The sequence below is a fragment of the Gobius niger genome, assembly GCF_951799975.1.
Source record: "Gobius niger genome assembly, chromosome: 9".
NCBI lineage: Eukaryota > Metazoa > Chordata > Actinopteri > Gobiiformes > Gobiidae > Gobius > Gobius niger.
In genome coordinates this window covers 31166629-31190160 of record NC_136860.1, presented here as the reverse complement: position 1 = coordinate 31190160, position 23532 = coordinate 31166629, and the positions used below count along the sequence as shown (strand labels likewise).

The following is a 23532-nucleotide window of genomic DNA, read 5'->3' as shown; positions in this document are numbered from 1 at the left end:
TTAAATTTCACCAAAGTCCAAAACGGTGGCGGCTCCAGACAATTTCGATTGGGGGGGCAATGGGGGGGTCCTAGTCATTTCAAGGGGAGTCTCATGAAAACCAACAAAAAATACAGTGGACACGCCCAATAACTGCATCTTACTGCATTATTGCAGTTTGCAAACAATATGCTTGAACTTTAATTGCCATAGCCCATGACAAAATAGTAGGTGCAGCAACGTTCATGGGGCATCGCAGAGAGTCTTATGTTCATACTTTTTTATTAGTGGAATAAATTATTAATTATTTTTAGGGCCGGGAATCGATAAAAAAAAAAAAAAAAACTATTTGAATGAAATGCCTAGAATTCACTTTGAAAAAGGCCAAAACATTTCTTTTAAGCTCAATGCTCTCCGTCTGTGAGCCTTCCCTTGCTGTGCTGGTCCTCACCTAGGGTCACCAGTTCTGTGACACTGAAAAGCAGGACACTTGAGGTCAAATCAAAAGTGAGGACACATGTGAAACCAACAGATGCTATTATTATAAATAATGTTCCATCCAATTAGAATTTACAGAACATCAATGTTGTTGCATTAGGAATAGAAAATATCATTAGCATTAAAAATAATTTACATTTTATCAACTAATGACTGATCTACTAAGCTCTGATATATGCATTTGGTGGCAGCAGGTCTCTATGGTAACGCTGAGGGGAGGGGCTGACTCACTCTCTCATTTGGTACATGTGCTTTGTGAAGAAAGTCTCTTCCCTTCTGTTCAGTGCGCTCGCTCCTGCGGTCCAGTGCGCAGAGCTGCCCCTGTAAGCAGCAGCTGACCGCGGGACTAACCCAGCGCTATCACAGGAACAATATCTTTTTTTAAATTATAAACTGGCTTTACAGTTGCTTTAAACGTGTGTAAAGTGCAATGCTTTCTAATTGGAAAACTAGCTTGTTTTGGCGCCCATATATCGAGGTGCACCTACAATGGCGGGCAATGGCGGCCTCTAGTGTCGCGTTCATAAAGCAGTGCAACCAGCGGCCATTGGGATGAACGCTTTTGCAGGATAAATGCCACGTTGTTTCAGATTTAGTTTGTGTACATACGGAATAATAACAATCACATTAAGTAAATTATGAACTTCTCAACCACAGTCACATGTGTTTGCTCCCGACCATTCAAACTGTGATTAAAATATGTTGCCCCCTCGAAATCACCAGGGAGAATCAGTTGGCTTTTCAGAGTTTATTTCGAGCTCAAATATTACAGAAAAGAAAAAGGGTAAACATAGGTCCCCTGTGAATAAAGAATAAAATATTTTTTAGCGTACTATGGATAAAGTTAAAATGGATAAACAGATAAAACGACACTTACACGCCCCGGATGTAACAAGGCTTAGGCCACGGCCCGACTACTGCGCCACAGCTTCTGCCCTGAGGCTGTGGGCCTAGCTCTTTTAAACTAGCATCAAAAGGTCACGTGCTGGACGCGCTTCCGGTTTCAATTAATAAAAGACAGCGTTTAATTTAGCGAAAAGATGAATAAATACTGTTATTTACAGTGAACCATTTACCAACAATAAGAAGGCGCTTAAATACTTTGTCGAAAATGGGCTGACAACAAATACGCCCAATTTTTATATCAATCTTGATTCAAAATGCTGGCCGATAGTTGATAATTGGTATAAAGATTTTATGATATTCAGTGCTTAAATTAATTGAAAAGTTAAGACTTATTGTCATAAAAATTATTGCATCTCTCCTTAATTGAAAAATTAAGGAGAGATGCTAAGAACTAACAACCTGAACTACTTATCTTTGCCTCCGTGAATTAAATGTGTTAGATGATTTTTTTTTATAAATCTATAATGTTTAATTTTTGCAGACACGACGCGTGTTGTCCTCCTGGGGAAAGCTGGGTCTGGAAAAAGCAGCCTGGCCAACACTATCTTCAGAGATGATCATGTGTTTACAGTGAACCACACCCCAAACTCCGGGACCAGTGTATATAAGTCTGTCACTAGAAAAGTCCATGGGAGGAGCCTGACTCTCATCGACACCCCAGGAATTCTTGACACCGAGCCAAACAACTCAGCTTTTAGTTCAGAAATCATGCGTTGCCTGAAGGAGTGCACACCGGGACAAGATGCCTTCCTCCTGGTCCTGAAGGTGGAGGAGTACACAGCACAAGAACAGGCTGTGGTCGATTTAATCCTGCAATGCCTTTCACCCGAAGCCTTAAAATACACAACTGTGGTGTTCACTCATGGAAACAACCTTCCCCCTGGTGTGAAGATCGAAGATTGGGCTCGTGAGAATCCTGCTTTGAAAGATCTCCTCCAGAAATGTGGAAACCGCTGCCATGTGGTTGATAATCGACACTGGAGCAACAACGGTATTTTTTTCTGGAAACACCAAAACCAAGTCCAAGATCTGCTCAACACCATCAACAAGGCAGTGGCTGCAAATGCCGATTCATGCTTCACCAACGACCTTTTGCAAAGCAGATCTCTGTGGAGCAGGTTCAAAAAGGTTCCAGTCAGGTTCAAGATAGCTGCCATCTTGGTTGTAGCCGCAGTGGGATGTCTGTTTACCTGCTACCAGTTGGGCCTATTAACCAAAGACGACTTAATAAAAGTTTTTGCTTTTATAGCAAACCTGGAACCATTTATTAAATCCGCAGAAAAATATATCAAGATCTTTTACAATGTGTTTTAAATAACAAACTCATAAATATAGCCGCAAGCGGCGATTATTGGCCCTCGCCGACCGCCCTGCCCAAAGAAACGTGTCTCCCTCAATCTAAAATTATGCTATTGCTACTGCTTTTATGTTTGTCAGTAATTCTTATGTTTATATTTTTTATGTGTCAAATGAATTATTAATTACTATTAGGGCCGGAATCGATGTTTACAAAATAATTGCAAATCTAATTATAAATGCTTCATGAAAAGCCTAAAATCTCCTGACTAGAATTTACTTTGGCTTTGAAAAAGGCCAAAACATTTCTCTTAAGCTCAACGCTTCCGGAGCCTTCCCTTGCTGTGCTGGTCCTCAGCGAGGGTCACCAACCTGCAGATATTATTTTAAATAATGTTACATCCAATCAGAATGTACAAAGCATCAATGTTGTTGCATTATGAAAATATCATTAGCATAAAAAAGAATTTACATTTTATCAACTAATGATTGATCTACTTCAAGCTTTTTTAACATTATGTGGTCATAATATAGCCCATTCATTTGGTGGTAACAGGTCTCTATGGTAACGCTGAGGGGAGGGGCTGACTCGCTCTCATTTGGTCCATGTTGTGAAGAATACAAACAAACAGAGTGATGAATGCGTGGTACCTGTCTCTTCCCTTCTGCTCCGTGCGCTCGGTGTGAGCGGCAGCTGTGCGGTCAGAGCGCAGAGCTGCCCCTGTAAGCAGCAGCTGACCGTGGGTCATGGTGGACATTGTGTCGGTCAGCGACAGTCACGAGTCTAAATGAACACGCGGTTTTCTGTGACCAGATCCTGATTCCGCTGTGGAGTTTACAGACTTCCATCCGCCCGGTGCCCTTTCATTAAAGTCGCTGCAACTGCTTTCTCCCTCTGTCAGCCCCGCGCTCAGCGAAGCCTGACACCAACTGGATGGAGAGGAAAACCACTGGGAATTGACAAATTGATGGTGCAGTAGTGTACTTCAGATGGGAGACAGAGGAAGGAGCTCAAGCAGCCTAAGACTTGACTGGCTTGAGCTACTCCTCAACCAAAAGAAAATGAAAGACAATTTGGCAAATGGAGTTGAGTTGTCCCAGCGTCCTTTTGTCCGGAGTCAGGCCTGGAGCTGAAGGAACTTTTATAAAACTTGGCACTAAATGATCTTGTTTGCTGTTTGATTTTGAGATTTACTGTTGATGTTGTGATTTGCCGTGTGTATTGTGTTTTATATGAACAATTTTAAGTTTTATGAGATTATTGAATGGTCTATTTTGTATGACCTCTTTTTGAATATAAAAGTTGAAAAATATAAAAGTATTTTAGCATTTTTCGCACATTCATCTTGAAATGAATGCAGACTTGTTCATATACTGTATGCATGTAATCTTTGGAAATCTACATGTTTCAATTTAACTTCAGCCTGACATTTATATAATAAAAAAAAATGCATGAAATGGTTGAATCTGATCTTTACTTTGTGCACAGGATTTGAAATTTGTTAAAACCATGAGGTCTCTCAGGAGCATCAGGGACCTTTCAGGGTTTATGCTCATTTCAAAACATTTATCATATGATTCATAACAATTTATTTTAGTTTATTATGTAATGTATGTATAAATATTGACCAAATACATTAGTCGCTCCTGTCTGAATATTTTAGGTGATGCTACTTCAATATAAGCTCAGATGTTGTGTATAAAAGCAGTCTACTTCGCCTCAACCGAATGCATTTTGTCTAGTTCAGCTTTACCCAAATCTAAACGGTGACAGCCTCGGCCAGTGTAACACCTCATTTGAAAGCTAAGACCTACAAAACTCATCTAAATGGATCTTTTTCCTCGCGTTGCTGCAGAGTTGTAGCCACTTTTTTGTCACATTTGTCACTCTGTCTCTTTTGTTGCGTTTTCATCCTCGTTTTCATCTCATTTCTGTCACTATTTTGACACTTTTTTTGAAGAAGCTTTTAGATTTGGGTAAAGCCAAACTGGGGAAACCGTGCTCGGTTCAGGTGGGGTTAAGAGGTTGAAAACCAAACCAGTATAAATGGAAATCATGGAGTTTCATAACAGGCAGGGCGACCTCAGATCTGATCAATCTGAAAAACAATAATCAAACCTCCATCTGAACCGAGCACACTTCTCCAGATCAGCTTTACCCAAATCTAAAAGTTTCTCGACTAGCACAGCCTATAGGCCAGTGTGAACCCTCATTTAAAAGCTAAGAATCATCACTTTTTGTTGCCTGTTTTGCTGCGTTTTCCTCCTCATTTATGTCTCATTTTTGTCGATGCTTTGACGCTGTTTTCAATGTAATGGGTGGTACCTCGGGGTGTAACCACACTTTCATTTCACTTTCATTTCACTTTGTTTTCTATGTATTTTTATGTTATTATGGTTGAGCGCTAAAGTCAGTTTTCGTCTGCAGAGTAGAGGTTAATTATCATAAGAAGAAGCGAACGAAACAAGAGAAAAAGAAGCATGATGTTTAAGAAAAACACAAGGTAAAAGTTTGACAAGAAACGAACGAAACAATAAGAAAGAAGAAACCTGAAGCTATTTCCTTTCTCGGTACTCAGCCAGCGAGGTATTTTGTCTGTTTTGTAGAAGTATTTTGATTTGCCAATTGTCTTTTCTTGAAGTTAATTGTTGTCTTGTCTGTGTTTTATAGTTTTCACGGTGTGTTTATTAAGATGAAGAAAATAAATTCATCAGTAGAGAAAGCCACTTGTGTCTGTCGTACCTGGAGGAATTACACGGGGTGTCGCTGCTGCCCCTCGGCCGATGACGGGTCAAACAGGAAGTGGCCTGGTTGCCGCAAGGTGCTAGTTTCAGTGGGCGACCAGGGAGACTGCTGGGCTCACGCTATGCTCATCCATGCCAGGCGTGAGGGCTGAATTTGTTTGGTGAGTGATTTTTACAATGCCTATATGTTGTTTGTCTGATGTATGGTAGCAACAATGCTTGGTTTTAATTGTTTATTTTAATGGTAAGGCTCCGACGCCAACCGTCAAGCCGATTGATGAGCAGACTGTGCGTGGGGTGAATTTTAGACCATCCATCCATCCATCCATCCATCCATCCATCCATCCATTTTCTTCCGCTTTATCTGGGTCCAGGTCGCAGAGGCAGCAGTCTCAGCAGAGATGCCCAAACTTTCTGGTCCACACACACCTCCTCCAGCTGTTCTGGGGGGACCCCGAGGCGACACCAGGCCAGCTCGGAGACATAGACCCACCACCGTGTCCTGGGTCTTCGACGAGGCCTTGTCCCACTAGGACATGCCTGGAAAACCTCCCGCGGGAGGCGACCAGGAGGCATCTGGAACAGATGCTCGAGCCACCTCAGCTGGCTCCTTTTGACGTGAAGGAGCAGCGACTCTACTCCGAGCTCCTCCCGGGTAACTGAGCTCCTCACCCGATCTCGGAGGGTGCACCCAGCCACCCTGCGAAGGAAACTCATTTCGGCCGCTTGTATTCGCAATCTGGGGGCCCGCCCTCCTGTGGACCCACCACCCGCAGAGAGATCCGTAGGGGTCGGGTGCGGAGAGGACTGGGTGGCAGTCAGAGGCAGGTGCCTCGACGACCTGGTCCACATGCACAGAAATTTGAGACATTCTTAACAATATTAAAGTTGTTTAAAGTAAGTCTGGTGTGCTTATAATGTTCTATTTTTTTGTCTGTTTTTACAGTGTTGCTGCCTGCTGTCCTTGTAGTTTTGTGTTTCTCTCTAGTTGGTCCGTCCCGCCCTCGTAGCCCATGCTTGAGAGTTCATTCTGTAAGGGCGGACTAACTAGTGTTTTTCAATAATTTTGTTTGTTTTGTTTTGTGTCACTTCCCTCCAAAAACCTGCGTGAGTCAGACTTAAGCTGATCCAATCGCATGTGGTGTGTTCACATTGCAGTGTTTTGCGGTGCGCTTGCAGAGCCTTTTCAATATTGCATGTTCGGTTTTTCAATATCGCATGTTCGGTTTTTCAATATCGCATGTTCGGTTTTTCAATATTGCCTGTTGTTGGGTTTCCGGGTTGCCCGCATTATGTTTTCAGTTCATTTGGATCATATAAGCGCTCTGTGGTTCAGTGGGCAAAATGGGCTGTCTCGTTATTTAATCCTGTAAGAATAAATAACGTAAACTTTTCTTCTGACTCTGTTCGTTCATATCTCGGCATAGTAACATCAAGTGAAGCTTTTTCGATTTGGGTAAAGTCGAACTGGAGAAGCGTGCTCGGTTCAGGTGGGGGTTAAATAAGTTGACGCTTTACATTTTGCACACATTTCTCGATTTGTGGCTTTGTTCAAGGCAGGTTTTCTCTGAAAGCAGAAAGAGAAAAGACATCAACAGGTGGAATGAAGGAAAATCGCACCAGGACTTTTACTTTTACCTCTTAACCCCCACCTGAACAGAGCACGTTTTCCACAGTTCGACTTTACCCAAATCGAAAAAGCTTCTTGAAAACAGCGTCAAAATAGCAACACAAATGAGACATAAGTGAGGAGGAAAACGCAGCAAAACAGGCAACAAAAAGTGATGGTTCTTAGCTTTCAAATTAGGCGTCAGTCTGGCCTATAGGCCCTGCCTGTTATGAAGCTCCATGATTTCCATTTATGCTGGTTCGGTTTTCAACCTCTTGACCCCCACCTGAACTGAGCACATTTCTCCAGTTTGGCTTTACCCCAATCCAAAAGCTTCTGGAAAAAAGGTGTGAAAATAGCAACAAAACTGAGACGAAAACAATGATGAAGATGTGACAAAAAATGACAAAAAAATGACAAAAAATGACAAAAAAAATGACAAAAAAAGATCCATTTAGATTAGTTTTGTAGATTGTAGGTCTTAGCTTTGAGGTGTTACACTGGCCTACAGGATTTGGGTAAAGCTGAACTGGAGAAAATGCTCTCGGTTCAGTCGGGAGTTAAGAGGTTAAAAGGATAAAGTAGTTCAAACTCTCGATCCTCTTCTGAAGCGCACGCACGAGTCAATGAATATCTCAGAAAACGAAAACAAATACTTTTCTTATATATATATTCACGTTTAAAGGGGGGCAGCTTCACTCAGCTGCACCTTGAACAAGCAGCAGTAGTTCCTTCACTCTGGGTCAAAATAGTCCAGTATGTTCGATTTAGCTTTTGTTTTGCTTTTACACACAAAACATCTGACCTTATATTTATGTAGCCTGTCACCTAAAAACATTCACAGGAGTCACTAATGTATTTGGTCTATATCTATACATACGTTATAATAAACAACTAAAATAAGGACAGAAACCCTTATTCATTTTACAGTGCATGTCCCATTTCATGCATTTTTTTTATTATATAAATGTCAGGCAGTTGAATCGAAACAGTCCATAAAATGAACATTTCAAAATATTACATGCATATATGAACAAGTCTGCATTCATTTCAAGATAAATGTGCAAAAAATGGTAAAATACTTTTATATGTTTCAACTTTTATATTCAAAAAGAGGTCATACAAAATAGACCATTCAGTAACTCTCTTAACCTCTTACCACCCGCCAAAACCAAATGCATTCTCTCCTGTTTTTTGCTGGATTTTTGTCACTTTTTTTCTGGATTTTTGTCTGTTTTTTGCTGCCCTTTTTTCACCTTTTTGTTGAGTTTTTGTCATTTTTGTTGCTTTTTTTGGTCACTTTTTAGCGCCTTTTTTGTTGTGTTTTCATCTTCATTTTCTTTTTTATCGCTGTTTTGAAGAAGCTTTTAGATTTGGAGAATTTGGAGAACAGGAGAAAACATGTTCAGGTGGGAGTTAAGAGGTTAAAACTTCACAACATCAACAGTAAATCTCAAACAGCAAACAAGTTCATTTAGGCTCCATTCACAACATTTCCACACAGCTGATTGGCACTCATTTTAAACATGACAATTGTTCTGTGAGTGCATGTCCATGATTTAAACAAAACAACACAGAATGCATCGATTTATGGTTGTTTTCTGATCAATACGAAATAAAGGTTTGTTGCTTGATTAAAGATTTTAACACCGCAAGAAATGAACACATAAGAAAGACTTTCCTTAATGTCATGAGGAATTACTGGATAATTTCATCCAACTCTGCTACAATGCATAAAATGTTAAACTTTATTTTATTAAGGTATATAATCTCTTGGTGTCTTGGCTTTATCATTATAGAGCGCAGATTTTCACATGTGGCTTTGACCATTGCATAGACCTTTTATCATTTCAGTCTCATCTGCAATATTTACAGAATATTACAAGAACCACCTGTGGATTCCCTTATAGCTCCAGATAACGTATTTACTTCTCGAAACAATAACTGCAGCTGAGTAAGATACAAAATAGCATTTTTAACGTCGTCTGTGGTTTGTAGGTTTTGCCCAATCCGACCTGTTCCATTCTTTACCCCCAGCTTCACCCACTCACAGACCTGTGGCCACGGGACACATACATTTAGTAACAGACATCCCACTGCGGCGACACCCAGGATGGCAGCGACCTGGACTCCAAGTGGAGCCTCTCTGAACCTGCTCCACAGAGATCTGTTCTGCAGCAGGTCAGTGGTGAAGCATGAACCGCCGTTTGCAGCCACTGCCAGGTCGATGGTGTTGAGCAGATCTTGGACTTGGTTTTGGTTGTTTCGGTAAATCTCCCCCTGGTTTCTCCAGTATCGATTATCAACCACATGGCAGCGGTTTCCACATTTCTGAAGCAGATCTCTCAAAGCATTGTTCTCATGAGCCCAATCTTCGATCCTCACACCGGGGGCAAGTTGGTCTCCGTGAGTGAACACCACAGTTGTGAATCTTAAGGCTTCAGGGGAAAAGTATTGCAGGATTAAATCAACCACAGCCTGTTCTTGTGCTGTGTACCTCTCCACCTTTAGGACCAGGAGGAAGGCGTGGAGTCCCGGGGCGCACTCTTCCAGGAGGTGCATGATTTCTGAACTAAAACCGGATTTGTTTGGGTCGGTGTCAAAAAATCCTGGGGTGTCGATGAGAGTCAGGACCATCCCATGGACTGTTCGAGTTTCAGACTTACAGACACTGGTCCCGGAGTTTGGGGAGTCGTCCACTGCAAAGATGTCACTGTCTCTGAAGATAGTGTTGGCCAGGCTGCTTTTTCCTGACCCAGTTTTCCCCAGGAGGACAACACGCCTTGTGTCTGCAAAAAAATGAACAATATAGATTAATAAACATAATAATCTAACACATTTAATCGATGGAGGCAAAGATCAGAACACCCTGGACTTGTAACTTTGCAGTTCATTTTACAGCTAAGTATTATAAGATCGGTATACCAATTACCAAATATCGGCCAGCGTTTTTGAATCAAGATTGATATAAAAATAGTACGTATATAAATCACAATTTCACTGGTCACAGTCTGCAGCAAACAACATGTGACTGTGGTTGAGAAGTTCCATCATTTACCCTTCATGTGATTGTTATTAGCCTGTATGTGCACAAAGTCTGAAACAACGAGGCAAAAGCGTTCACCCCGAAAACCAGGAATTTAACCAGACCAGATCTAAAGACATCACTGGCTTTTTACTGGTAAGTGACGAGAGTTTCCAAAGGTTTAAAAGTGTATCTGAAAAGTGCAGAGCCAACGCTACAGTAAACAAACCAGGCTCACTTTATTACTTTCAATTCAGCATTTCTCAGCAATAATAAGCAATATCTTGAACCACTAGTTCAGTTACAAACTTCGAGCAGTTTAAAGCTTAGCCTGGCTTTCAGAGCTAGACTTTCATGTTGTTGTTGTTTCCCCCTCATTGATTTATGAATATGATCCAAGTTTTGCGCACAGTTTAAGATGTAGCCAAACCACGCCCTGTTAGCGCGCGCTCCCTCTCTCTCTCCCTCTCTCCCTCTCTCTCTCTTTCTCTCTCTCGCTCTTTCTCTCTCTCTCTTCCCTCCCTCTCTCTCTCTCTTTCTCTCTCTCTCTCTCCTCTCTCTCTCCCTCTCTCTCTCTCTCTCTCTTCCCTCCCTCTCTCTCTCTCTTTCTCTCTCTCTCTTCCCTCCCTCTCTCTCTCTCTTTCTCTCTCTCTCTCTCCTCTCTCTCTCCCTCCCTCTCTCTCCCTCCCTCTCTCTCTCTCTCTCTCTTTCTCTCTCTCGCTCTTTCTCTCTCTCTCCCTCTCTCCCTCTCTCTCTCTTTCTCTCTCTCGCTCTTTCTCTCTCTCTCTTCCCTCCCTCTCTCTCTCTCTTTCTCTCTCTCTCTCTCCTCTCTCTCTCCCTCCCTCTCTCTCTCCCTCTCTCCCTCTCTCTCTCTTTCTCTCTCTCGCTCTTTCTCTCTCTCTCTTCCCTCCCTCTCTCTCTCTCTTTCTCTCTCTCTCTCTCCTCTCTCTCTCCCTCTCTCTCTCTCTCTCTTCCCTCCCTCTCTCTCGCTCTTTCTCTCTCTCTCTTCCCTCCCTCTCTCTCTCTCTTTCTCTCTCTCTCTCTCCTCTCTCTCCCTCTCTCTCTCTCTCTCTCTTCCCTCCCTCTCTCTCTCTCTTTCTCTCTCTCTCTTCCCTCCCTCTCTCTCTCTCTTTCTCTCTCTCTCTCTCCTCTCTCTCTCCCTCCCTCTCTCTCCCTCCCTCTCTCTTTCTCTCTCTCTCTCTTTTCGCAGCTCGAGGCTACGACATGTGCGCAGATCAGTAACAACAACAACAACAACAACATGACAGACAAAGTTGACGCTTGTTGACGTTGTTGAAAACAAGCACTCCGCAGGCGCAGAAGTTTCACATCGATTTTACGCGCACCGGATGGCAGCGCAGTTCCGTAAACAAGCAGCAGTGGTTCCTTCACTGTGTGTCAAAACAGTACAGTCATTTTTATTTTTATTTTTTCCACAATTTAATCTGTTGTCTCATTTCTGTTTCTTTTGAGTAGACCGCTTTTACACACAAAATATCTGGCCTTATATTTAAAGGCACACTGCGTAACATTTTGGACTATACAGCTGCCATCAACACATCCATGGCCGTCTCTACACAGAAAATGCTATTTTGGCAGTGGATAAGCAGAGACTGGATCTGGATGAGGACCAAACCTTTTCAAATCTCTGATTCTGCTGCCTTTAGTCACATCATCTCTTACAACCAACCAACCCATCCCCTATTCATAAACCTGCAAACATTGAAATTCTATGATTTAGTAGATTTGTATACAATAAAAATGATGTTCAAAGTAAAAAATAAACTTGTGTCACAAACACTACAATATATGTTCACCGTCAGACAGAGCCGGTATGAGCTCAGAGGAGTGGAGATGTTTGTAAAGAAAACATTTCAAACAAACACCATGAGAGTTTGTGTTTCTATTAAAGGGGTCAATCTCTGGAATAACTGTACAGAGGATCTCAAATTATGTCCCTCTATCTTCCACCTAAAGAGAATGTATAAAAGTATTATACTTGAAAAATACCTTAATTCTGTTTACTAGTCTGTTTAAGACTGTCAACTTACTTTAAAATGTAATAATATATATATGTATATATAATAAAATCCTTTTGAATGTCTGATGTTATGTTGGAAAGTTAACAAAAACACGTGCTGTAAGTTTAAAAAGACAAGGGTAGGCAAAATAAGCATTAGCTTCAGCCTATACCTTTTCGGTCATTTTTGTATGTTATGTTATGAAGAAGTATACTTAACTGAATGTAAATCTTTTGTCATAATTTTGACCGAATAAACTGAACTGAACTGATCTCCACGGAGACGAGCTGGAGACGCACCCACTCCCAGTAAAGCTACAGTCATGTCTTAGGCGAGCTGAGCCGCTCATGTAACGAGGAAATGTTATTTATTGAATTTAATCAAAATGTATCCGATTATTAAAATCATAATTAGCTTTAACCCCCTTTTTATTTGGAGTGTATTTTGCCTGGCAGAGGTGATTTCCATGGCTACGCCCTTTGCTCCTCCCCCTTGACTGCTGTGTGATGCGACAGCGGTATGTAACTGGTTTGGCTCTGTGATTTTATGATCATTTTGGAAATTTTACTCAACTTTATATCAGTTAAATTTGTTTTATCTGTAACATAACCCTGCTAAATCTATGTTTTAAGTGATTATTTTAATTTTGGAGGATATACAGTGGGGAAAAAAAAGTATTTGGCCAAAATCCAATAGAATGTCTGTGTGAAACTGACCAAATACTTTTTTCCCCCACTGTATATTGTCATTTGGTCAAGTTTAGATGTTGTAAATCGTTGTCAGTTAGCTTGTCAGGGGAGTAACTGCCATAGCTCCATACAGTTAATACTTTGTAAATAGTACTCTTGTATCTGGTGTGGTGTGTTTAGGGGCAGAAGAGTGAATCAGACCACCTGTAATCACCTGTCCTGGTTATGTGTGATTTCAGAGATTCATATAAAGCCACAAAACCTGTTCGAGTGGTCTCATCATTGCAGCCTGGGTCAAACTTCGAGGGGTTACACTCACAGCAAATGTTTGTTTGTACATTACGGTATGGAAGCCCCGTGAAGCTGCAGCAGGTAGAAGCCGTGGACGGAAGAGGCGGAGGCGGGGTGGAGGCGGGTCGCAGCACAACTGGGAAGCGAACGAACCATGATTGCTGGGGCTTAAAAGCGGGACCGAGGGCGATGATTGGCTGCTACGGAGGTGCGGCTCTTACACTGATGGGCTGAGGTGGAGGTGTGGCCTCTCGGAAGCGATCATTGACTGGAGGTATGTGATGCTGAAATTAGTCCACCAGGTTGAATTGACGCCTAGGCTTCATTAGTTGCCTGTTTTTAGAAGAAAGGGACACACTTATGTATAATATTGGTAAATCCTTTATACCTATCTCTTTTTTAGTGCTCTCTTTATTGTAATAATGAACCTAGGCTATTTATTTGTACTAATTTCATTTTCATTTTTAAGAAAAAATGTGTTATAGAAACCACCCCCCTGGTTTCTCCAGTATCGATTATCGACCACATGGCAGCGGTTTCCACATTTCTGAAGCAGATCTCTCAAAGCATTATTCTCACGAGCCCAATCTTCGATCCTCACACCAGGGGGAAGGTTGTCTCCGTGAGTGAACACCACAGTTGTGTATTTTAAGGCTTCAGGTGAAAAGTACTGCAGGATTAAATCAACCACAGCCTGTTCTAGTGCCGTGTACTTCCCCACCTTCAGGACCAGGAGGAAGGAGTGAGGTCCTGGGGCGCACCCCTTCAGGCAACGCATGATTTCTGAACTAAAAGAGGAGCTGTTTGGGTCGGTGTCAAGAAGTCCTGGGGTGTCGATGAGTCAGGACAAAAAATGACAAAAAAAATGACCATAAAAATGACCAAAAACTGATTTTAAAAAAAAAAAGACAAAAAAGTTACAAAATGAGTTGAATACCCCCCCCCCAAAAATGGAAAAAAAATTGATGACGTGAGGAAAAAGATCCATTTAGATGAGTTTTGTAGGTCTTAGCTTTCAAATGAGGTGTTACACTGGCCTACAGGATTTGGGTAAAGCTGAACTGGAGAAAATGCTCTAGGTTCAGTCGGGAGTTAAGAGGTTAAAAGGTTAAAGTAGTACAAACTCTCGAGCCTTGAGGCGTCCATGTCCTCTTCTGAAGCGCACGCACGAGTCAGCGGCGCACGGCATAAATGAATATCTCAGAAAACGAAAACAAATATTTTTCTTATATACACATTCAAGTTTAAAGGGGGCCAGCTTCACTCAGCTGCACCTTGAACAAGCAGCAGTAGTTCCTTCACTCTGGGCCAAAATAGTCCAGTATGTTCGATTTAGCTTTTGTTTTGCTTTTACACACAAAATATCTGACCTTACATTTATGTAGCCCCTTGCACAAAATAAAGATCGGATTCAATCATTTCATGCATATTTTTTATTATCTAAATGTCAGGCAGTCGAATTGAAACAGTCCATAAAAATGAACATATAGATTTCAAAAGTTTACATGCATATATGAACAGTCTGCATTCATTTCAAGATGAGTGTTTTCAACTTTTATATTCAAAAAGAGGTCATACAAAAAAGACCATTCAATAACTATCTTAAAACTTAAAATTGTTTATATAAAACACAATACACACAGCAAATCATCTTTTTCTCTTTTCGACAAAGTTAATGTCCTTCTTCACAACATCAACAGTGAATCTCAAAACCAAACAGCAAACAAGTTCATTTGATTGGCACGAGTCACTAAAAGTCCTTATTTTTAACATGACGCTCGAATTATGGCTGTTTGCTGATCAACAAAAAAAATAAAGGTTTATTGCTTGATTATAGATTTTAACACTGCAAGAAATAAAGACCTAATTCTTTTATGTCAGGAGGATTTACTGGCTAGCTTCATCCTACTCAGCTACAATGTATATAATGTTAAACTGTATTCTGTGTAATCTCTCGGCGTCTTGGCTTTTTTTTATTATAGAAGCCAGATTTTTACATGACCTTTTATCATTTAAGTATGAGAAGTTATCCAGCCTCATCTGATTTTACAGAATAAGACAAGGACTACCTTCCCTTACAGCTCCAGGTTGTGTATTTACTCCTTGATACAATAAGTGCAGCTGAGCAAGATACTCAACAGCATTCATAACGTCGTCTGTGGTTTGTAGGTTTTGCCGAATCCAACCTGGTTCATTCCGTACCACCCGCTTCACCCATTCACAGACCTGTGCCCACTTCACAGGCGCATATAACAGACATCCCACTGCAGCTACACCCAGGATGGCAGCGATCTGGAATCCAGTTGGAGCCTCTTTGAACCTGCTCCACAGAGATCTGTTCTGCAGCAGGTCGTTGGTGAAGTGTGAATCGCCGTTTGCAGCCACTGCCTGGTCGATGGTGTTGAGCAGAGCTTGGACTTGGTTTTGGTTGTTTCGGTAAATCTCCCCCTGGTTTCTCCAGTGTCGATTATCGACCACATGGCAGCGGTTTCCACATTTCTGAAGGAGATCTCTCAAAGCATTATTCTCATGAGCCCAATCTTCGATCCTCACACCGGGGGCAAGTTGGTCTCCGTGAGTGAACACCACAGTTGTGAATCTTAAGGCTTCAGGGGAAAAGTAGTGCAGGATTAAATCAACCACAGCCTGTTCTTGTGCCGTGTACCTCTCCACCTTCAGGACCAGGAGGAAGGCGTGGAGTCCCGGGGTGCACTCTTCCAGGAGGTGCATGATTTCTGAACTAAAACCGGATTTGTTTGGGTCGGTGTCAAAAAATCCTGGGGTGTCAATGAGTTTCAGGCTCCTCCCATGGACTGTTTGAGTTTCAGACTTACAGACACCGGTCCCGGAGTTTGGGGAGTCGTCCACTGCAAAGATGTCACTGTCTCTGAAGATAGTGTTGGCCAGGCTGCTTTTTCCTGACCCAGTTTTCCCCAGGAGGACAACACGCCTTGTGTCTGCAAAAAAATGAACAATATAGATTAATAAACATAATAATCTAACACATTTAATCTATGGAGGCAAAGATCAGAACACCCTGGACTTGTAACTTTGCAGTTCATTTTACAGCTAAGTATTATAGGATCTGTATACCAATTACCAAATATCGGCCAGCGTTTTTGAATCAAGATTGATATAAAAATAGTACGTATTTTAATCCCAATTTCACTGGTCACAGTCTGCAGCAAACAACATGTGACTGTGGTTGAGAAGTTCCATAATTTACCCTTCATGTGATTGTTATTAGCCTGTATGTGCACAAACTAAATCTGAAACAACGAGGCAAAAGCGTTCACCTCGAAAACCAGGAATTTAACCAGACCAGATCTAAAGACATCACTGGCTTTTTACTGGTAAGTGACGAGAGTTTCCAAAGTAAAAGGTTTAAAAGTGGATCTGAAAAGTGCAGAGCCAACGCTACAGTAAACAAACCAGGCTCACTTTATTACTTTCAATTCAACATTTCTCAGCAATAATAAGCAATATTTTGAACCACTAGTTCAGTTACAAACTTCGAGCAGTTTAAAGCTTAGCCTGGCTTTCAGAGCTAGACTTTCATGTTGTTGTTGTTGTTGTTGTTGTTGTTGTTGTTGTTGTTGTTTCCCCCTCATTGATTTATGAATATGATCCAAGTTTTGCGCACAGTTTAAGATGTAGCCAAACCTCTCTCTCTCTCTCTCTCTCTCTCTCTCTCTCCTCTCTCTCTCTCTCTCTCTCTCTCTCTCTCCTCTCTCTCTCCTCTCTCTCTCCTCTCTCTCTCTCTCCTCTCTGTCTCTCTCTCCTCTCTCTCTCCTCTCTCTCTCTCTCCTCTCTCTCTCTCTCTCCTCTCTCTCTCCTCTCTCTCTCTCTCTCTCCTCTCTCTCTCCTCTCTCTCTCTCTCCTCTCTCTCTCTCTCTCCTCTCTCTCTCCTCTCTCTCTCTCTCTCTCCTCTCTCTCTCTCTCTCCTCTCTCTCCTCTCTCTCCTCTCTCTCTCTCTTCTCTCTCTCCCTCTCTCCCTCCCTAAAATATTGTAGGCTATGAGTATTAGGTTGAAGGTTTTATTTTGGGTACACCAATTGCACCCTTGTGATTTAGATATTACGCTAACTTAGGAGGGTTAAGCGCAGCCGCCATTTTGTGTTGTTGCATCGCGTAGTGTTTTGTAAGCGCTTAAACCAGTGATGTGACGTTCACAAACGAATCGAGTCTTTGTTCGTCTCTTCACTGAGAACGACGGGAGCCGAGTGGAGCCAAGTCCCTGTAGAGAACTTTAACTCTTTTTCTTTTTTATTCCTCTTAGCGCTTAAGTTGTGCATGCTTATTTTGCGAAACAAGTGTGACTGCAGGAGTGGGATGGAGAGAGGAGTGACACAGGGACAGACCGCGGGACTTGAGCGCGGCCTGCGGGGAAAGGGTTTAAGAGCGCGGCTCTGGGGAAACGGAGAGAGAGCGCGCCCGAACGTTCCCAGCGCCAGCTCTCCCGGGCCATGGGAGAGAAAAGGTGCACGGGGACGGTGATTGACGAGGCGGCTACAGGTGCCCCGACACGAAACATCTTCCACCTGTTCGCTCAGCTCCACTCCGCTCTTGGCCGCCTCCGAACGGCAGCGATATCACCGCCCACTGCCTCCCCCGCTCCGGTCACCTCCACCGCTGCTGCTGCCCCACAGGGAGCTCAAAGTGAGCACGCATGAAGCAACGAGTTTGAGAAATAAAAGTCCTAATGAAATAATAAACAACTGTTTAGGGGCAGACGAGCCCCTAAACGAGGAGATTGCGTTGAAGTAGACACTTCTTACATTATCTACGGGTAGAAAATGTCGGCTCATTGTCGTTTATACATATATATGACCTGTAATAACAATTAAAGGACAGAAAATGTTTGACCCATCTTCCAAAAGTGACTGTCATAAAAAAGTCATAAAAAGTCATTTGTAAAACAGTTTGTTCAAAAAGCTGAACCAAGCAAATGTAATTAATGTTCAGCTATTGTGTAATTTTATAATTTTATCATGAATATACGTTGCACTTTTTTTCTTAACTTATTTACTAAATTCACAAGACTATATGCATTTTAGTCTGTTAAAATTGCTGCAAAAATGACAGACCATTTACAATTAAGTATTTTTCTGCGTCTCATCTGCACAGGAGCCGTCCCCCACACCAGTACTAGGACGAGGACTCCTGTTTGCTGGTCATCTCCATTTGAGGAGGTCGGTCTATGCATTATTTGAAAGGCATAATGTTATGTAACTTTATTGTGCCAACACATTTTCAAGAATATATATATATATATTTATATATATACAGCTTCATTGGCTCCCCGTACAACAGCGCATCCACTACAAAGTTCTGCTCATCCCCTACAAAGCCCTCAACAACCTGGCCCCCCCATACCTCACAGACCTCCTACAACGCCACCGCCCATCCCGTCGCCTCCGCTCTGCCGACTTAAACCTCCTCAAACCCATCACCAAATCAAAGCACCGAACCCTGGGGGACCGAGCCTTCGCCATCGCCGCCCCCGCCCTCTGGAACTCACTCCCCATCCACATCAGAAACTCAGACTCACTGGCCACCTACAAAAAACTGCTCAAAACACACCTGTTTCAGCTCACCTACAACCAACAATAGCTCTGCCATTTTTGTTTGTCTGTCTCACTTGTAAAGCGTCTTTGTGTTTCCTGAAAAGCGCTATATAAGACCTATGTATTATTATTATTATTATTATTATTATTATTATTTAAATTACTACAATGTCTGTACATACTTGTTTACAGTTAAATAATTATTTTGCAGGCTTCCATGAGCGGTACACAGGATGCAGGTATACACCATGTGTACTGAAGTTAGTGATGCTGTTCCAGTGGACGCGCTCATTAAAGAACATCAGGTATGAGTGGGCTTGAAAATAACCATGTCTTTGTAGTGCTTGTGCTCTTAACTGTAAAATCTCTTATTATATTAGGTATGGTATTAACAACCGCCAATTTTACATAATTTACAAAACTTAACTGTTCAGATTTGAGCAACATCAATGCTATTAATCATTTCTCTATTTGATCTGTTCTTTATTGGTTCTCCGGGTTCCTGATCAATGGCCTACATAACATATGTGCATCTTGTAGTTTTACATTTGATCAGAGCCAATAAATGGATCTTTTCTGACAAGCGTGCGAGCTGACAATGGGCTCTATTCACACAAGTGACACGTGACTTCAGACTGGACTCTCTAGGAGGCACTGCTCTTCCTCTCCCATTATTTTCCTATGGAGGATCAAAAGTGTCTCATCCAAATAAATGAATAGTTCTAGATTACATGGCAGGCTGTAAGTTACTGACAGTCAGTGTTATAAACATCATACTGGATGTAAAGGCTTCACTGAAGGACACATCAGTGTTCCATCGTGGTAGATGTTTTTGTCCTCAAGCTAAGGGCTAACTTTTTTCTTCGGTCAAGTATTTACATCCAACATAATGTTTTTAATATGTACCTTCAACTGTTCATGGGTAATTCACTGTCCATGGAATCTAGAGCTTTTCATTCATTTGGACGCGACACTGCTAATCCCCGATGAGGAAATAACGGGAGAGGAAGAGCAGCGACTCTCGGAGAACCTAGTCAGAAGTCCCTCATATAGAGCCAATGATGTACTATAATGCATTTGAAAAACATCTGCAAATAAGCCTTTGGATGTTATGTACATAACATTGTTGTTTTCTTGTACTGTCCCTGTCAAAGAAACATATAAATGAATAAGGGTATTGAACAAATATTAGAAAATGAACTGAAAGCTGAAGATATTAGAGTTGCAGGAGAAATATGTTTTTATTTTACCCAAAAACTAAAATTAGTTCTATTGTAGTGCTGTGCAAGACCTGAAATTTTGCTAAAGATCAATATCATGTAAATACTGGAGCCAGTCCTTTTGTCTAAAATTGGTGTGTGTATATATATGCTGCTTTATATTTTGATTAACAAATACCATAGGAATGTATCATTTTATAACTTTAGTTTACAAAATGGGGGAAACCAGGCTTTTTCATAGAATGAGATTTTGAGATTCTGGACATCTGTACTTTCTCAGAGCTCCCCTTTAATACATGTATTTTCAGTGTTATCTACAGCTGCAGTAATGTTGTTTACAAAAACCTCATATTATAAAGTTAAAATACCAGTGGCTCATTCAGACTCTGTTTGACCTGGTTAAGGCTTAGTTTAGCCGGGTTTAGACCCGACCATGACAATCATTGCATTATTTGTAAATTCTAATACGTGTTATTCCACTCATGTTTTGCAGATTCAGCAAGATTTCCGTGTGGAGGAAGAGCCGATGGCAGTCGTCGTAACACCCATCGTGAAGATTGAGACAGATCTGCATTCAATGGTTCAAGACTTTGCAATTCAGACTCATAACACCCTCAACATGAAGTACCCAAAGAAATGTGAACGCACAGTTGAATTCATCCTGAAGGTACTCATGGGACTGGATAACAAGAAATGAACACAAGTCACAGGGAGACTGATACGGTGATTAGTATGCTGTACCTTGGCTGCACAGTTTCATGGAGTTGCTGTACAGTTTTATTTTTGTTCATCCAATTTTGCTGTGCAAGTGTTTTGAAAATGCATAACAATGTGGCTAAATACATTATACTGCAGTTTTAACACCTTTTCTCAATGTTTAACCAATTTGCTTATGAACCTTGAGCCAAGAATTGAAAAATTAGAAGGTATGAAATGTTGCTTTGTGTACTGTGGGAAATTGATGATTTTTAGCTAATGTTATATTTTATAATGCTATTGAATGTTTTTTATGAGTTTAATCTGTGTGCTTTAAGTTTCAGTGGAAAACCAATCTTTTCACACGCACATTGCTGTAACAATACCCCATTTCTCGCTCTTGCATTCTTTTGCTCATATCTATGGAGACGTCCAGGTGCCAACACCAGTGTGGGCAAAATAACTCCAAATAAGGCATCAGGAAGACACTTCTAGTGGAAAACTACTGAGAGAAAAGCTTGGTGACCTTGGCCTAAGCTCAACTCATCTCCTATCTCTTCGTGAACGTCACATTTTTGATAATATATATTGTAAGAGCGCAGTTAGACGATGCTTTTTCCGGGACTGCCCCGCTCGAGCACCGTGTGTGTATTAGTGTAGGGACTTTAGCGCTCGGAGAATCTGTGTTTAGAATTGTAATTGTTATAGGGAATAAATCTTCTTTGTCTAAAGCTACTGAATTCTGGTGGTTTCTCCTCGGACCTTGGGATCAACGAACACGCTTGGCGAGACCTTTTTGATACTTTAATACTTTAAACTTAACTGTTTAACTGTGTTTAAATTGATCTTATGGAGTCAGATCTTGTGTAAATTAGAGTGCTAATATTTCCTGTAAAATCGCCTACAGTACCTACATTACTCGTATTACAAAATATTGCAATTTGCATTTGTACATACAATGTCTATGGTAAGAAAAAAGTAAATTAATCCAAATGTGTTTAATGAAATTAATCAATTTAAATGAAATCAATAAATGGCATTGATTAAGCCATTAAAACTATACTGGTTCAATGATTTTTTTTTAATTGGCTCATATCTGCTAATGAAGAGTTTTAAATTGACTCAATGAACCTTTGAACATTCAAGTCATGAACATTTTTTTGTTGAACCAATTTAAAATATTCACAGTTACAGATGAAACATTTATAGTTGGACCAATGAATATATATCATTATTATTACTAGTAAAATGCAGATGTAAATGATTTCTAAACATTTTGCAGATTAAGCCAATGTTTTATTTTTCTCAGTGTAGGTAAAATGGTAAATTATTGTAGATTTATATGAAGTAGATATATATGAACTTTTGTGACAGGCCTACACAAGAGCATGCATGTATTTGCATAAATGTATGATAAGTTTCATCAGATTTTAACATTTGTAACTTTATAAGCACTTGTATATTTTTTTTTTACTGGAAAATTAAAATGCCTTGACTATAACTGTCTCTTGTCACTTGTATCTATCAGGAATTACAAGTAGATGTTCTGTTAACTTACTAGTGTTTGTGCAATTTCTGCCATAAACATTTGAGTTCTTTTAACATTAGACTGTAAGTGGTACCATTATTTAAAAATGTAGTATGTTGTGCTATAGTAGAAAATATATTTGGTTTCATTCAACTGCAGTGAATGAGTTGAAATTTGTTCATAACTTAACCTGATATGTTCATAGAGCTCAAAACATTGTTTTCTTTTGACATTCAATTATAAGTCAAAGATGTTTTTAACTTAGCCTCGTGAGTTTTAAAAACACACACACTTGCGTTAATATGAAGAAGCAATACAAGTTTATTGTTGGCACAACAATAAACCAACATGTTGGTTTGTTAAAACTGAAACTGTTAAGTTGAAACAATTCATAGCAATGCTTTATGAACCATTTATAACTTACTGGTTTTACTTGATTGAAACAATATCGGTACCTTCAATGAGCTCAAATCTTTATGGCAGAAATTTAACATAGACTTTTAAGTTGAACTGCTATATTATTTATTACAGTATTTTTTGTTGGTTTTCATGAGACCCCCCCTTGAAATGACTAGGACCCCCCCATTGCCCCCCCAATCGAAATTGTCTGGAGCCGCCGCTGTTTTGGACTTTGGTGAAATTTAATTTGTGACCCCTGCTCTAAAGCGCGGAGCTCTCTCTGTTTGTACAAAAAGTCACACATCTTACAAAACACTGGGTTTCAAGTTCAACAGCATGAACAGTGATTGAGCAACTATTGTGTTTTTTTGACAAATCGCACCCTGAGTAACCACATTTTGTTTCCAATAGACTAAGCCCATAGCTTAGATTTTTATTAGAGATTATAATGACATTAATAAGAAAAAGAAAAAAAATCTTGAAGCCCGACCCAAACCCAACTGACATGCGTGATTTGTGCATGATGAGGCTCCTAAACCCCACTCTCTCTCTGTGCAACTACTGTGCGCAATTAGTAACAACAACATAATTCGTTAAATAATAAAATTATAAATTGACGCTAAATTAACATTTTCAAACAATTTCTGTTTGTGGTTTTGTTTTCTCTGACAGCAGAACGAGAAAAGACATCAATAAACATAATGTAGTAACCACATAGATATTAACAGGTGGAATAAAGGAAAACAGCTCCACGATTTTTTCTTACCTGCCATCCTGTCGACAACGCAAAGGCTTTGAGGTGCAGATGTTTCACATTCAATTTTGCACGTTGTGGATCATTGACAGTAGATCGATTGGACTTTAATTTGCACAGCGTTGAACAACAACAGTCTGCAGTTCTGTGAGCAGCAGTGGTTCCTTCACTGTGTGTCAGTTTCATTTGCAATCTCTTTCCTAATTCTTTAAGCACCGCTTTTGTTGCCGTCCTATTTTCTGCACTTTGCTTTTGCACATTTTGCACACTTTTACACACAAAATATCTGACATTAGCCTTTAAGTAGTC

General features: G+C 40.7%; 1 protein-coding gene across 2 annotated transcripts in view; it reads right to left on the bottom strand.

Annotated features, from left to right (window-relative positions):
- Window positions 1-23532, bottom strand: part of LOC306967468 (GTPase IMAP family member 9-like) — a 34940-nt gene that overhangs the window by 3885 nt on the left and 7523 nt on the right. Inside the window, exon 2 of one of the 2 annotated variants that reach the window (XR_013793194.1) lies at window positions 15944-16016. The exons of the other annotated variant lie outside the window; for it this stretch is intronic. The gene's annotated coding sequence lies outside the window, so the exon portion shown is untranslated. Of the gene's footprint in view, window positions 1-15943; window positions 16017-23532 lie in introns of those variants that run through there. 2 annotated transcript variants of the gene reach the window in all.